Source organism: Apis mellifera, linkage group LG11 (genome assembly GCF_003254395.2).
Source record: "Apis mellifera strain DH4 linkage group LG11, Amel_HAv3.1, whole genome shotgun sequence".
Lineage (NCBI taxonomy): Eukaryota > Metazoa > Arthropoda > Insecta > Hymenoptera > Apidae > Apis > Apis mellifera.
In genome coordinates, this window is record NC_037648.1 from 7701730 (window position 1) to 7720065 (window position 18336).

The 18336-nt window shown below is 35.6% G+C and overlaps 1 protein-coding gene across 7 annotated transcripts in view; it reads right to left on the reverse strand.

Moving 5' to 3' along the window:
- The window catches only part of LOC410304 (zinc finger homeobox protein 4), a 429015-nt gene that overhangs the window by 346087 nt on the left and 64592 nt on the right, over window positions 1-18336 (reverse strand). The window contains exon 1 of one of the 7 annotated variants that reach the window (XM_026443962.1): window positions 1594-1877. The exons of the other annotated variants lie outside the window; for them this stretch is intronic. The gene's annotated coding sequence lies outside the window, so the exon portion shown is untranslated. Of the gene's footprint in view, window positions 1-1593; window positions 1878-18336 lie in introns of those variants that run through there. 7 annotated transcript variants of the gene reach the window in all.

The following is an 18336-nucleotide window of genomic DNA, read 5'->3' on the forward strand; positions in this document are numbered from 1 at the left end:
GAAAAGAAGATCTACGAATAGAAGTGGATCGACGTTTGAAAAGAAAGGATGCAAGAAAAAGAAAAAAAAAAAATTGTCAATCCTAATGAACGGCAATTAACAGCAACGCGAGAGATTTATAGACGAACGGTTCCAATAAATATCGATAATTACACCGCTAATTCCCTTCGAAAGAAGCCGAGAGATTTATGCTATCCAAGGATTTCGTAACCCGGCACCGAAATCGCCGCATTTTTACGACTCTCCCGAGTCGGTGTGTCCATAAAGCGATCAGAACCTTCCCCACCTTCGAATGTTTTCTCGCTAAAACTCTGCTAGGAGCGCCGCGACGTCGTTGCAGGAAGACTTATTAGTTCAAGGTTGGTAAGGCAATTCCGTGGCTGACTTCACGCTGCTTGGATGCCGGAACTATCTTCCGTTCTTCAAACGAGTAACGGTTGGGGAATGTCGGGTGATTGATGATCGACGGGATTTCGTATTAATTCTCGCAGTCGATCACGGATATCACGAATAATTGTTTGATGCGTGCGTGACCTTGAATTTCGTACGTCATATTTACATACAGTGATGAGCATCTCTTATTTCTAGACTCGATCTCTATTAAGATATCTCCCTATTTTTGGGAGAAGAGAAATTGCGATTTGATCGAGGAGGATGAAATATGGAGAATACGTGTACGTGAAGATGTAAATTATCGATGAATTATGTTGATTCGTAATTACGCCGTGGAATCTTTTCTGGGAAATTTGTCGAAGATATTGGATATTAAGAGTCTGAATTTGATGGATTGATGATGGCTGTTAAAATTGTTGTTCGTTATTGTCAACGAATAATTTTTATCATAAATGTTAATGAAATTGATGATAAAAATATTGGAACATAATTGTGCGAATTTGATTAAGATCGTACTCGCAATAATTCGAAAAAGTTTAAAGATAATAAATTGTTTTTAAACAATGTCAAAGTAAAAAAAATATAAAATTCGTTACATTCCAAATTTTAAAAAGTTCTTTCATTCGAAAAGCCAATAATTATTCAAAAAATTATTAACAAAAATCTTTCTTGATACGAAAATTATAAAATATTCAAGAAATATATCTGGTCAAGATTCGCCAATTTTAGAAATTAAAAAACACCAAGTATACCGAAACTGAATATTATTCAACGAATAATTAACATTTAAATACATTTATTGTCTCTCTAATAATATTACGACCCAAATGGATAAATAAAGAGCCATAAAAGATTCACCGAAACGTATCTACTTGGTCAAGGTTAACGGCCACCCAGATCACCAACTTCCTATCGTACGCCTCCAACACATAGATGCAAGAATACACGGATACCAACTCTACAACGTAGCACGGGAGACAAAAATATTTCCCGTTTCCCCTCGACTTTCGTTTCTACCTGCTAAAAATACTCCTAAAAACTACATCTACAACAAAAAATCACAAGCGAATTCATTCCCCCCAAATATACACAATCCTCGCATAATCTCTCCGATGAAAATATCGGTCAAAAAATCCCTCTTACTACTCTTACGCACAGCACAGTTTATTACATCCATCTATCAACGAATGAATCTCTTACTCTTGAAATCTCACGGATTCCTCTTGCCGATCGTATCGTGTCTTCGGTTCTGCACGTTCTCACTTCGCTCCTCCCAACCGGTGGACATCGCGCGCGCCCTTTTCACCTTTTCATCCGGGCGATCGAGAATAGGGGAGGAGGAGGAGGGAGAAAAAAAAGAAAAAAAAAGGGAGGAAAAAAAGAAACGATAATCGTACGATTACGGAACGAGCGTGGTGGCGCTGCCGTCGACGACGACGACGGCAACGGCCACGACGACGACGACGACGACGATGACGAGGAGAGGCGTCTTCCTCGCGCGACACACACACACGTGGTGGGGGCGTCTGCGGCCGCTACGGCAGAACTAAGGGGTTGTTTGCCCCGTTGGGGGGTCTGGAACGTCTCCTCCACCCCACCACCCTTCCTATTTTGCATAGGGCCTGCGCGTCGAAGGCGGCACACACCACCCTCTTATCCCGACCTGCACCGACGCTCCATCTCCTCGAGGAGCTCCCCCCTCCTCGAGGGGGTACACTTCGATTTGTCGAATCCGCGGCTCCCCTCCTCCTCCTCCTCCGCGCGGAAAGAGAGAAACAGCTCCTCTCTCCCTCGCCCTCCATCCAAATAACACCACCCTCCCTCTCTCCCCCTCTCTGTCTTTCTTCTCTCTCTCTCCCTTTCGTTTTCTCGAGCTACTTCTCTTCTTCTTCTTATTTGTCCTCGTCGTTGCACAACCTCGTCTCGGTCATTTCCACCGTGGAAACGAAGATCGAGCCGAGGAAATCTTTGACTTCCAACGATCGTCTCGCTCGTCGCTGCACGCTCGTAAATTGGAGATTGCGAGGTCGTTACTTCTCAGCGGCCTGCTCGAGATCGCCGGAGGGTGAGTGTTTGTCTTGCGAATATGAATAGGGAGGGAGGGGGGAGATCTCGCGGTCGAGGAATATTGAATCGGTGATAGCTTCTAATGGGATTGAAGGCAATGAATATAAAATAGGAGGGGAAGGGCTCTTTGTGTGTCGCGGTTAATTGTCCAATATCTGTTGATGAGCAGGGGTGGGTGCGATCGAGGAAACGGATTGATATCGATCGAGAAACGTTATCGTGGATACGACGTGAAAGATCGTTAATGGCGGAGAAATTCTGGATGCCTCGAGCTTAAAGAAACTTAAAGTTGTACGTCCAACATGCTCGCCTAATTCAGCGTGCTGCGATTTCCAGTTTCTATGCGAAATAAAATTCGATCTTTAAACATTGAACAAGATGGTGAAATTTTGAAATATTTTAACGAATTATGAGAATGAATAACGTATCCTATTTCTATCGACGACGAATATAATCTCTCGTTATATATTTCAACATTGAGACTCGTCGGTTTAAGGTCAAGGGGTTAATTGTAATTGAATAGGTGGAGTCTCGATCAGCCTATCGATTTATCCTTTCCTCCGTGAATGTACCTTACATACCTAATATAAAGAGTATCGCAGAATACAATCTCCTAAATTCTTTTCCCATAACCAAATCTCCGCACGATCAAACGTTCCAAATCATCATTCATTCCTTCACGAGGCAAACGAATCGTTTCACTCTCCTCACCCAATCAACCCCTCATTACGTAAAATCCCTAAATTCAATTTCACGTCTGCTCGTCTTCGTAAACGAACGGAGGGATAGCCAATCGAAACGGGGATGGCGAAAGGGTTCAGCGCGGTGTTCCAAGGGTTGGCCGAGGTTCCCAGTTAACGCCTCCGCGTAATTAAGCAAAGCAAGAGCGCGGGGAATGGTCCACGCTCCACCCAGGCTCCGACGAGTGGGAACAAGAGTGGTTGAACCCTCTCCGCGAGCCGAGGGCGACAGACAGGCCAGGCCCTGCCTCGTTGGAGGCGGGTTGGTTAGTAGCGCATGTATAATTAGCGCGGGCACAGACAGGAGGGTTCTGTGACCGCTGGAGGGAGGGAGGGGGGGGGAGTGGAGAGAGGCACGGCGGGTCCCGGTGGAGGACAGGGTGGAGCCACCCCATCGGCGCATGTGCCAGCATCCCTTGGAACCGGAGATATAATGTATTCATAACGTAGCTCTCTGCTCGCCACGCCACCACCCCCTCGTCCTCCCTCCTCGGCTCGGCAAGCCGGCCGGCTCCATCCCCCTTTGTCCCGTCCCCCGGCTGACGGTCGATTAATTGGCGGATTCTAAGAACGCGTCGCGCCGGAAACGCGCCCCACGATGCGATACTCGATTTCCAGGAAATTCCGGGTAGTAATTGAATAGGAGAGGCGGGCTGGAACGTTGATTGCCGCGTCGTACCTGTTAAAAAACGGCCCCGGATGCCGGGGATAACTTGGGCAATTCGTTCGTTTGGATAGATTTCGTGGAGGGGGAGTCTTTCGAAGGAGCGCTTCGAGGGGGTGGAACGAGTCCTGTGCGTGGGAATATCGATACCATCGTTTTGTCGTGTTAACCTGTTTAATAAGCGTTTCTTTTTCCTTTAATTATGTAAAAATTTCTGAACATTGGCCAAAAAAAATTCCTGGGCGTTTTCTAATTAAATTTAATTGATTGATGGGACTGCAACTATTTTAATTCCTAAGGATGGAATGAATAACATCTGTTGATGTTGTAATTAATCGTAATGAAATTTTTATTGGAATAATTTATTCGATTATCCGTCAAATCTCAAGATATCGAACGTTAAGAAATTGTAATTCCACTCGATCGAGAAATTTAATTAAAGATCTTTTAGGATTTTATATTATTCTATTTATTTGTATATTTATTAATTTTCAATTTCCTTATCATTCAGGAGATCCAGATAATTTTAAAATTGCAAATCCAATAAATACACCGACTCACATTAAACCTGAATGATATTTTTTATTTGCATACTCAATTTTACGTGCAATTCCTAATAAATTAAGTGGTGTAATTTAATTTTATACGTCATAATTTTATATAATAATAAATTTAATCTTTTAAATAAAATTCATTATTGAATTTTTATTAGTAATTTTATCTTATTAACATGATTAGGTAAACAATTAATTGAATATCCATTTACTAATATTAATCTCGATTCTTATTATTTTCGAACATTAATCCTCAATATCAATATTTTCGATTTAAATAAGTATAACATATATACGTTATCATAATTTTAAGATAACAATTTAAAAAATTCGGATATTAAAGGATTAACCCCCACAAAAACTACTTTTATATATGTACTTATTGTTAGAAATCGATTTCTATTGATTCGAATTTTATTCCTCTACCTCTGCTCCGTTGTTCGATGTCTAACGATCCTATTTTCAATTCGTTTGCAATTATCTCGTCCAAAAAATATTTCCAAAATAATCGAACGCAATATCATTTTTGGAAGTACTTTTATTACTTTGCACTTATTAAATGCCTCATATTCTTAATTTCGAACTGTTCTCCAAATTCGATGCGATGTTTAACGGGAAACAGATAACGGGCAATAAAGTTGGCCCTTATCCAGGTGACAGGATCGTCGTCGAAGGACGCGAAGGAACGACCCTCGAACGTGGGCCGTGTATTTTGGTCCGGATCCTAGATAACCCAGTGTGCTTTTCCGGATGCTTGAGCACGACACATGTCCAACGCTTCTCCCTTCTCTACGCTCCCTCGTCCGAGGGGGTGGAACTGGAAGAAGGGAGGAACCTACGCTCTGCGGTTTCACCCCCGAGGACACGGTGTCATCAGGCGCAATTAGGGATGAGTCTCGGTCATCAACACGTGTACCAAGCTTTCTTTCCCGATGAGAGCGTGCCACGATGAGCAACCCCCTCTCCCTCCGCTCCTTTCTCCTATCGCATTATTTCTTTCCTTAATTTCGTTTCATTCCCCTACGAGAGACTCTCTCTCTCTCTCTCTCTCTTTCTCTCTCCTTCCACGTTGCTGTACGATTACTCCCGTTATACGCGTTTGACGCAATTATACTTGGGCCCTTATGACGTCTCGTTAACTCTGCCAACCCCCTGGAGGGACGCTGCATTACGGCGGAAGGCTTCGAAATCGAGAAATATATTATTTATATAACTTTTCTTTTTCTTGGAAATGGAGAGGTGGCATCGACTCCTTTTCGAAAAAGAAACGGAGAGAGTTTTAGGGCGCAGAGAGATATTTATCTCGAGTGATTAATGGTGAAGAGGAAGGGGTGAACTCTTGGCTGACCCAAGATCAAGGTAATGGCTGTTTCGAGCTTTGTTGCAAATTCGAATGGAAATTTGAAAATTTTGGGTGGATTATCGTAAACCGATAATTTAAGAGATGTACTTTCATCTAATCGATCCCTGTATGAATTTTTAATTCGTCGATTAAATTGAACTAATTTGAAGAGATCGAGACCTTGCGCGATTGCAAAGGAATTTGTGCAACGAAGCTTTTCACAGAACAACAGGAATAACATAAAGGCTTATCACGCGCCTTGCCTTGCAAATTTGCGCCTTCGCAGGCGCAAGATCAATTTGTTCGACGAAAGGGCCACGACTGATTACATCCCTTACGTCCATTTCCTTGATTACGGCCGTCCCTTTTTACCCATGCAATCGTACGAATTTACCATAAACAATCTTGTCAGGTAATTTCAACCGAAATTGTTCCTTTCAAGGATATACAACATTATTTCTTAATAATTCTCTTGCGTATTAATGCTTGTAAAACTTTATAATACAAATATTAATCGTTACTTGTTCAATTCAAAATTTATAATCTAAGATTTGTAATACTTATTAAAGAATATTATACAAACTTTATTCCAATTAATCCAATAATTCTCCATTTTTCATTCCTAAAAAAAAAAAAAAAAAAGAAAGGCATTCACGGATTAGAGTCGAATTTAAATACGCGGTATCTCGTCCAATATCCACTGCGGCGGGCGTAAAGTAGCGAAAAAGTTAATAATTCCGGGGACCGTAATAAGCCGCGAGTTTAACCCTCGATACACGCGTGTTACCAACACCTACACACACATATACACGTATATACGGTTGTTCCCTCTCCGTTGGAGGGGGAAGGGATCGCTCGTGGCCCGATGTTTTTAATAAGCGGTCGACACGTATAGCACGTAGTACTAGATATTGCCACACGACGGCCCAGCCGTGTCGCGCAGCCCCCGTTTCAGGGGTGTTCCTCCACCGTGAGGAAGGGGGGAGGGCGTACAGTATGGCCTCTAATTAACTCACACCCACCTGGCCAAGGTGAGCGTTGCTTCCCTCCTCCTCGTCGAAAAGTGGCGACCTTCTTCTCGGCGGAGGTGGCGGCCGGGTCGCCGTGGTCGATGCACCGGCCACCGGGTAATAATCCGGAGGGAGGGGGAAATTTCATTATACCGGGGCTAATAATTCAACGGGCGAGTTTATAACGTTAGAGAAAGAGTTATAAGAGTTCAGTTTTTCCCCGCTTCTTGTGCAATTATTTCTTTGAATTTTTGTGTAGGTAGCAAGATGATCGTCGTTTTAAATGATCGAAGATTCCTGTTTTTAGATCTAATTAATTCTATTTGATCGTACGATGTGTACACACAGGTTGAAATAAATGGAAAATAATTAAATTGATAAATAAACTCTCTTTGAGGTTTGATAGTTTAATGATGAGATTTGTGTAATGAGCAGTTCTGATTTAAAAATTTTTGAAACTGATTGAATAATACCTCATATCATTTCGTCGTGAAACTATGAATCGTGTGTATTTATACGTATTTAGAGACAAATTATAAACTCTGGTTGCTATATTTTTCATGATTTGAGGGTGGCCGCCTGAGGGTGCATCATACGCGCGTGTACATCCCTGAACTTTAGCCGCGATTAGATCGTCGTAAATTGCAATGTGGTGCACGTCGGCCATTTCCATTGAATATTCTTTTCATGAATTACATACCTAAGAAAACGTCCGCCACGAGGAAGCGTGACGAGAACTCGAGATATGTACAATCGTGTACACGTCGATCTCCAATCTCTAATCACGAGTGGGGATGAAAAATATGTCGTTTCATTAACAACTTGTTCTACATAATTTTGATTATCTCTTCGAAATATGTTATTCGATTCCTTCAATTAACAACGATATTATTTCGATTGAAAAGTGTAATTTTCGATACTTGACTCTCAAAGAATAATAATAATAATAATAATAATTAATTTGTAGGATTATTTAAAGATAATAAAACGTCTTCTTTCGTGTGTGTACTATTTATTAATTCTCACGAATTCGTTAAGAATAGTAAATCCTTGGATATATTAGAACCATCCATAGAGATAGTTTGAGAGAAAAGGAGATCAGATTTGTTTCAACCCCCGTAGAATCACCGATTAAAGAAGTGGCTAGAAGGCTCCCACTCCAGTCTCGGCTTCATCAAGCACTCTCTGCTGTATCACATTAATGATATTGATTTCGAAAAATATCTTCCTCGTCCCTCTCGTCTTTACACAAACTCCATCTATTCTGTATGTGTGTGTTATCCCACGCTCACGTATACACGTATCTTATGGTATTTATCATCGAGTGTTTAACCAACAAACTCACGCAAAAGCTCGTCCGTGTGTTTTCGTTTAAGCACGAGGAAAACAGATTGTCTTATTAATATCGGTATTATTTCTCTCTATTTCTTATTCCTTTCCTTTATTTCATATTAACATTCTCTTTCTTATTAAAGAGTACTTTTAAAAATCTTTGATGTTTGATACTTTAAAAATGAATATTAATATTCATCTTCTTATTAATTTGTTACATATCTGAACTTTTCACTTCGTGAAATTTATAGACATTAATTTTCCATCCAGAATGTATTATAACGATCTCTTCGAGTTTTCTTATTAAATTTAATAATAAATAAATTAAAGAAAAAAAAATTGCAAGCGAGCAGTTCTCAGACGTATGATATTTCTCCACCGATCAACGATCCCACCACGTCGTTAATTAGCGCAACGGACGATCGGTCGCGGCGATACTTTTTCCTTCCCTTCCTTTTAAAAACTTTCCTCGAGATATCCCGACGAATCGCCGTGCTCGAAACATATCGATATCATCTTCCACCTGCAGCGATTAATTACGGAATCGTAACCGTTTCCATGCATCAAGTCGTCGTAATTAATGATTCTTCCAAGACCAAGGTGTTGCGGATACATTAGGATTTTCTTATCAGACGTATCGAATTATGAAATATCCGATGGGTGGAAGAGTATAATGAAAAAAGATGCTTTGCTAATTTATTATTGGCCAACAATTCGAAAAATAAAAATTACGCGAAGATAAGTAGACAACTTGTTGTTGGAGAAGATACTGGAAACTTGGAGAATTAGCTGCTCTTTTTCCCCCCATTTTTTGATTAAATTTTACGTAAATGTTATTCTTCAAAAATAAAAAAATTGTTTTATTAAAATTTAACTCGCTAATTTTACCATGATATTAAATTTAATACGTAAATGTACAGATTAGAATCGAAAGTTGTAGGTAATATTTTTATTTCTACTTTTCTAATATTCCACGACGTAAGAAATTTCGCATTTTTGAAATTTTTGAATTTCATTGACATAGTGCACTTTCACGGATGCGTTCACGGTAATTAAATACGTAATAACGATTGTAGAAATTCTTTGATAGATGAAATTGCGCGAGATGGAACGTTTAAATAACGCGGCAAGAAAGAAGATAAATGCAATATTTATCGATACAGGATGTATTGTCCGCACGAGCTGTACAAGTCTGATTAGTGCCAATGGATGTTGCACAGGATGTTAGATGACGTGGTATTTTATAACTTGGATACCGTAATTAACCTTTCTTCTAATGATCGTAGCCATTTTCGCTTCGAGAAACGTCTGTTCGTATTCTTTTTAATAAGAGATTCATTCAACTTTTGCTTGGATTATTAAAAATTTTCTTTTTGTAGGAGGTACATTAATATTTATTATCTAGCGTAGCAAATTATGAATAATTAATGAGAATTTTAGTTTTTGAAAGTTTTATTAAGTCTCTTGATAATATATAAGCTTTGATCGAGGTTTTCAATATTTTCCAATAAATATTTTCTATCTCTTCTTCGGCAAAATTGAAGAATATTGGTCAAATGTGTATGTTTGAGTTAAATTTAGGATTCAAATTTGGAAAGAGATCAGATTAAACATGAAATAAATTTTCATTGGATTTTTATAATTTTGAATCTATTCAAAAATACTCAAAAATACAAATACAAGAAATATAAAAAAGATCAACGATTTTGACACTCTTAATTCTTCCAAGATTAAGATTATAATTTCCAAAAAAATAATTCCAGGAACAATAATTTCTTTTCATTAAAATTAAATTAATAACAATTAAAAAAAATTGGAAACTCAACCATTTCAATACTCTTACTACTAATTCTTCCAAGATTAAGATTACAATTTTCAAAAAAAAAAAAAAAGAAAAAATAATTCCAAGAACAAGAATCTCTTTTTATTAAAATTAAATTAATAACAAAAAAAAAATAATTTCAGAGACAAGAATCTCTTTTTATTAAAATTAAATTAATAACAAAAAAAAATAATTTCAGAAATAAGAATCTCTTTTTATTAAAATTAAATTTGGCAATCTATTAGAAATCTCAGAATACAATACAATACAAATATAAGAAATATAAAAAAAATCTAAAAATCAATTTTTTAATTCTTCCAAGATTAAGATTATAATTTCCAAAAAAATAGAACAATAATTCCAAGAACAATAATCTCTTTTTATTAAAATTAAATTAATAACAATTAAAAAAAATTGAAAAATCAACGATTTCGACATTTTTAATTCTTCCAAGATTAAGATTAAGATTACAATCCCTCCCCCCCCCAAAAAAAAGAAAAAATAATTCTAGGAACAAGAATTTCTTTTTATTAAAATTAAATTAATAACAAAAAAAATAATTCCAAGAACAAGAATTTTATTAAAATTAAATTAATAACAATCTATTTGAAACTTCAAAAATACAAGAAATATAAAAAAGATCTGAAAATCAACGATTTTTTAATTCTTCCAAGATTAAGATTATAATTTCCAAAAAAATAATTCCAAGAACAAGAATCTCTTTTCATTAAAATTAAATTAATAACAATTAAAAAAAATCAACGATTTCGACACTCTTAATTCTTCCAAGATTAAGATTATAATTTCCAAAAAAAAGAAAAAAGAAAAAATAATTCCAGGAACAAGAATCTCTTTTTATTAAATTAACAAGAATTTCCCCGCGCGCGTGTATTTTTAATTCTCAATTATACTTTCTGATGCTTCTTTTCCCCCCTCCCCCTCGAAAAACGTTCCGACAAAACGTTTTCGCATTCTCCCGCGTGTATATCCGACCAATCTCGACTCGGTCGGGAGATCAAGAAGGCCGATTTGAAATTCGAACCTCGGGCCGTTGCTCACCCCGGGCCGACAATTCGCGGAACGATTAATCATATTAATTGCACGTGGCCGGCCGGAGCGCACACGGAGAGGCATCGCGGCCAGCTTAAGCTTAAGCTGCTTAATTATAAATTGTAATTAGCGCTCGCGCGGCTTCGATTAATTAACGGTTCGTCCCCCTTCCGCCCCTCACGCTCGGGCTCTTAATTATTAATTGGCGGAACCAGAAGCGAGGAGGCATCCTTCCTGGCTGTTAGCCCGCGACACTTCGTTCCTTCCTCCTCGATCCCCCCCTCCTCCATTCTCCTTCTTCTCGTGGTAAAAGCGTTTCTCGTTTTTACCCTTCGTTCCCTCTCTCCTTCTTTCTCTCTCTCTCTTACTTTTTTATATACGTTATTTCGCGGCTCTATCGAGAGTTTGTCGAGAATGATTTATCTCATCGATTTCTATCTTTTTTTCCTTTTCTTCTCTCTTTTTTTCTCTCTTTTTCCGTTAAGGGGAATACGTTGTGTGATGCAATCCCCGCGTGTAATTAAAAACAGAGTTGTGAAATAGGTAAAGTAACTGGTTTTTAGCTTTTTTTTTTATTTTTATTTTTTTTTTTTTTTTTTTTAGATTATTGAACGGGGCGTATCGAGACGCCCGTTCGGGGGGGGATTGATAGTGATTTTTATCGGGAAACGTGACATTATGCTGTTAATTAGTAATTATAATTTCTTAAAACATATATCGAATAAATTATGTAGTTTAGATTTAATTGGTTGTTTAAAAGTGATTTAACGATTGCATAAAGTGTTATGAACGTATGCTTTTCTTTTTTTTTTAATCATATTGATAAATTATTTCGAGCAAATTTTAATCTCGTAGGTAAATTGTTGAGATATGAAATAATCGAGAGTCGATCAACCGAATGTAAATTGGAATATTAATTTTTTTTTATCGTGAAATGGATAGCACAAATATTCTTCTTATTCCATTTCTCTTTAATTATTTATTTCCAAGCATAATCCTTCGTTCGTCGAAAAATATGTGAAAATTTTTTGAAATGTTCGTCGAATGAGATGACTTTGAAACTTTTTTCGATACAAAAATAAAAACTCGTTTGAAAAAGATCTAACGGTAAAATTTTTTCTCGTTTTTCATTCAAACAAGTTTGCCTTCGAAGAATATATCATATATTTAAATCGATAAGATCAAAATCTATATTATATATTTTATGTAAAATATATAGAGATATAATATAAATTTATATATATATTATTAACATTTTTATCAATCATTTAATTTTAAAGAAAATTCTTCTACATTTTTGCATCTTATTTATCATTTCACGTATCCCATGAGATAATAAGATTGATTATTTTATGCATAACAAACGTTTAAAAAATATCAGATATCCTTCATTTTATAAAGAATGAAACACAAAGTCGGTTGTTCCAAGTAGATTCCAAGTGATGTTTACGAGGAGAGCAATAAAGAATTTCATTCTACATCGGGTTAACTATCAAACCGTGTGTCTCTTTGTTGACACAATGTTGGTTAATAGAACATTCCTCTTCGTCATACTGCTCCACTTCATATTTCAAGATTTGACATTGTGCAAATTCCAACCCGTTTATCATCGCTCCCCAGATTGATCTCTCAGTCATTACCATGTTTTCTTCTTTTTCCTTTTCTTTTTTTTTTTTTTGTTTCCCCATTTAAACAGTTTTCTGAAAAAGAAGAGCTCGTACTTTCAGATGGACAAGGCAAGATATAGAAAACAACGTTTTAAAATTCATGAGATTCTTTTTTCATTTGTTACAAATGGAATATATATATATATATTTTCATCTCCTCTTAAGATTTTTATTTCAAAACTTGTCATTAATAAAAACTTTTTAATCCTTCATCAACATTCCAAAAAAAAAAAATTAAAAATAAGTTTAATCATAATAATAATAAAATAAAATGAATAAATAATTATCTTAATACTTTCCTTGATAAAGTATAATAAATACAATTTATTCTTTTCCCAGAAAAGAATAAATAATTCCTCGCCAAGACGAATATGAAATGAAATATCCGCGTTGTATTTTTCTCTTCCTTTTTTACCTCTGATTCGAATCTAACAATTAAAAAAAAAAAAAAAAAAAAAAAAGGAATGGCAATGGAAGGCATGCATAGTTCGTTACATCACAATCCAATAATACTTTAAAATCGCACGGCCAGTTATCGCCCCTCGTGTCTGGTATATACTATATGCTCTACGTGCAGCACGAGACGCGTTCAACGAGGAATGAATCGCAGACACGCCTTCGGCCGATTTTGCCGCTCATTCGACGAACTTTCTCACACACTGCTCTCACGCGCGTCTCCTCGCAACGCTAGGATTCCCCGAATATTAGTCTAAATATATTGGTGACTAGTTGACAATCGTCCGTTTGAAATTCATAATCACCGCTAGGTTTACCTCAGTGCAAATTCAATCAACGTTTCGTCGTTAATGCGGACAGAGAAGATATATACGTATATATAAGGAATACGAGTCGAGGATAAGTAAAGATAGAATGAAATTATTTAGACTGTGTAAGAATATTTTTTTTTTTTTTTTAGTTATACATTCGTTTTACTCGAAAGGGATAAAGTGTACATATTTTTTCGAGAAATGAGAAAAATTATATATTTTTATTTTTTAAGATATAATTAAATGGTATAATCGGTGATGACAAATCGTTTGTAAACGCGAAGCCACTTAATGAGAATTCGTCGAAGAGATATTTTTTTTTTCTCTTTTTTCCCCAGATTGAAGAACAAACACTATTCGCAAGATATCGACAAGGATTTAAATGATTGATCGAAACCGGGTAATAAACCGCTGCTACACACGAAAGCTATAATTTTTACTCGGTCGATAAGCTTCCCCGCGGTTATTTTACGATTGACAAATCACAGGCGAAACTTGTCAATCGTGAGATAAAATCAATTGTCATATTTGGAGATGTTCTTAATTATATGTTAAAGATATGAGAAGGAATACGAAATTTTCAAATATTTTATTTATTAATAAATCACCATACGCAAGATCATTTTATCGTTTATTAAATGATTTGAACGTTATTAAAATTGCAATAAATATCTTTCATTTGCGATCAGAAGGATCGAATCTGTTCAATGAATCATTTTCAAAACAAGTAATTAGTTATCTATTTCCATCTGAAGATCAATGAATCGGAAAAGTCACTCTACATAACTACCAAAGACTAGCAAATAGGACAAATTACGTTGACAACTTTTCAATCTATCATTCAGCTATAGTTATAGCTGTAAACGACATAATAGTCATGATTCTTCGCAAATTGAATCCCATTTGCTCGAATCTGTTCAATAAGCTTATGCAAAATTAGACGCGTATCGGAAATGCAATAAGAATTAATTCCACTTTCGAACAAAAATACAAAAAATATTCTCGAATCGTAATTAATCCAAATATCCAGAGATCAATTTCATTTACTCAAGCAAGAAAAAATATAATTATTGCTCAAATTAATGCTTTGCCAGGAGAGACACAAGTTTTTCTTTTTCTTTTGAAATTCTCAGGTTCTATTCCCTTCAGCATCCGATGTACACATTTATCGATACCTGGCTACATCTCCGGATGACTTATATCTAACATCTCTATCTGTAACCTAGCAAAGTCTCCTATATACCACCCTGTACTGCTCGAAAGCTCTATAAATCTCAAACTCTTGCTCATTACCCTCCATTACCTCCGTCACGGAGCAACGTTTGCCTTCGAAACGGCACAGAGAACCAAGTTCAGGTTCCACTCGCCGTGTCCGAGAGATCACGATCCGCTCGCGGCGTATCGTTATACACGGTGACTCAGAAAACTATTCGAACGCTTTTCGTTTCTCAATAAAAATACGCATATCAAGTTCTAAAGCTTTAAAAAAAATAGCGCAGTTATTGCTACGAGATTATACGTTTTATTTTTATTTTTATTATTCTTTTATATATATATATAAAAAATTATTCTTAGACGAAAATGTTGATAAGATTGTGGAAATATAATATACGATCAATATTTATAATACATACACATGCAAATCAGTGAAACGATAAATTATCAAAGTTTCACATATTTCTGAAAAGAATCTTTCATATCTAGAATTTCACTTTCGAACGATTATCAAAAATTAGGATTTCCTTAACAAATGAATTACTCTTCTCGATTCTACCAGCGTCGAAAATCTTAAAATTAGAAATTTTCCAAAACTCGAACAACCAATCATATAATAATAAAGTTTGCAGCAAGCTCGTACATAATTTCCACCGTATCTCGCGACTGGTCGACAACTCGCGCGACAATTAACTGGCCGAGTGTTTACAATCTAGCGCTTAGCGACGCAGCAAGCAAGTGGCAATCAAGCGGGCCAATTAATGAGCGGGCCCCGTCGCTTCGCCTCGAACCGTTCCCCGGCTCTAAATTCCTTAATTTGCGGCAATTATGCGCGGCCCAGTAATTAGCCGTCCCTCTCTCTCTCTATATATATATTTATATATGTGTGTCTCTCTTTTTCTCGCTCGTTCGAGAGAGCGAAGGACGCGAGAGCGTCGCGTACGCACGTGACAGCTCGTGACCACCGTACGAACGGATGAGAGGAGAGGATTCATCCGGTCGATGACGGGCGGCGTTGCACCGCTTCCTTCTGCCCCTGCGGTTTTTTCCAACGGGATTCGGTGAGATTCGTGGAGGATCGTGGGAAGAGAGGAAGCATTTGCGGTGATCTTTCATACTTCCACGCTGCCCACGTTGTTTATTAACGAATAATTTAATTTTTTAAAAATAGATTTTGGGATGAGAATATATGGATTAATTCTTTTTTTTTTGGATCGAAAAGAAATTTTAAAAAATTTGGTAATTTTATTTATTGTTATTGTTTGGTTCAATTTTGATTAAAAATTGATAATGCTGTTTTGAATATATAATTTTCATCCGATATATTTCGAATGAAGATATTTATTTTTTAATAAGTTAATGAAAAAAGGAAAAAGAATCGGATGAAATCAGATATACAAGAAAGATAATGCTACAACAGAGATTTTGTGTTGAAGATAAATTTGGCGTACCGTTAATATGCTAAATAAACGTGTTAAAGATACAAGATAACACGGGAAGATACCTAAGAAGGTATTTAAATTATGCCAGCAGATTTATCACGGATCACTTCATCACAGAAATGGATATCAATGAAATAGGTGTTGTAAATGTCTACTAGAAATAATATTTTGTGATTAATAACAGGTTGCAGCTCGGGTGTTGATTGGAACAGGTTCTCAGGAAATTTAATATAGAATTTTGTAAAGAGGAAAGTAGACTCGATAATAATATACAGGATGTCCCAACACGAATCGACGTATTAAATGCAAAAAAGGTATCGAAAAAGAAAAAAAAAAAAAGAAACTTGGTTTTTGGAATAAATCAAGTTTGAAAAAGTTTTAAGTATAAATCAATTTGGCTAATTATAATTTTGGATACGAATGTTATCTCGATGGAAAATTATTTTAACATTAAAAAATGATTTTTGTTTTACAATGTTATTCTAAAATAAATGAATAAATATATTTAAAAAATTATGTTATATCATAAATATTTTTTCTTCCATTTATTCTTCACGTACGATTATCTTCTTTTCGCTTGCATCAATTATTCTGAGACACCCTGTGTACTATATATATAAATACGTGTGTGAAGTTATGCTGCGAAAGATTCAGAGCGTAAGATTTTATATCGAAAAATTCTTGGATAATTCTACATTATCTCGCACATTAGAAAATCACAGCAATTATTTTAATGAACTATTGGTTTATATGTATGTACGATTATTAATAAGAAATCTACTTCTAAAAAAAGAAACAAATTTTTACATAAATACCAATAAATACTCGATTCCAATTTTTTAATAACGAAGGAAACACGTTGTAAAATTCGTTCAATATCTCATCGAATCTTTCTTTTATATTCTAAAATTAATATTAAAATGTGTAAATTAATAAAACTCGATTAAATCAGATAAATTTTTATAGATTTTTGTGTCACTTAAATTTATTAGAACGTATTAAATATTCTATATTCACGATAAGATATTTAATGCATTTTAAAAAGGAACGAGGTCATTTTTTTTACGATTTATTTAATAACTAGCAACCACGTGACACTCGGCCAATATTTTCAATCAAAATTATTTATTTTAACTCACTTGTGAAGCGAAAAAAATATTTCACGTATAATTTTAGATATAAATATTCTGGTTTCTTTGTCTTAGTTTCATAGTATTGATTAATTAATAAATTCTTTAGTAATGAAAAAGATTTGAGAAGAAGTTTGATACAAAAAATATATTATATTAATTGTCTTTCTGCAAAAAACAATATTTTTCTTGTAATTACATACAAAAATATCCTGAATATTTAATAAAGTAACAAATATTATTATTAAATGCCACTTGAAAAATCTTAAAAATTAGGATGGTTTATAAAAAAAAAAAATTCATATTATTTCGAAGAAGAAACCATCGAAGAATTTTAAAATTCCAATCAAATCCAACGCCAACATTTCGAGCGATAAATTTCACCCGTAAAAAGTGCAGCACGCTCCTCCCTTTCTTAACGCACGCTTCACTCCGGCATGGATTCGCCTTCTAAGAGCGATCTTTGTACGATCTTAGAGAATAGTAACGCGCAATAATAACGTGGAATCGTAACTTCTCGCCATCGGTTCCATCAGGATATTAAGCAAACCACGTCTTCTATGTGGAAATAATATCAGCGGATAAAAGAAGGTTCTTTTGGTTCGAAAAAAGGCGTCAACCTCGAAATTATCTTTTGGCTATTTCATTGCGATTAGCTTACTTTACTCGTGAATTCTTCCCTTTCTCGCCTTTACTTTCGTGTTTCTTTCGCCTCGAAGGAAGGAAATAAGGAAGGAAGAAATTTTGTTCCATGTGAATATGTATATTATTCCTTTTTATTTCATTGATTTAAGAAAAACATGATTTGAGAAAATTATATTATTTTTAATGAGTTTAACTTTTTCCATAAACTGTGGATGAAGAACGCAAATTATATGATATTTCTTCAATCACATTCATAAAATAAATATTGAATAATAAACTATTTAAAAAATCATGTTTATTTTCTCTATAATCATAGTAATCATTACACAAGTTTCACAATGACATTTTTGTATATATCTCGATATTTGTTCCCTTATATACTTGTACATTATCACCTTTACAATTTTAGAAAATTTACGAAACACCCTTCAAAAACTGTTCCTCCAATTATCCAAGCAACTTCCTTTGATTGACCACAAAGTGGCTCATCATAAAC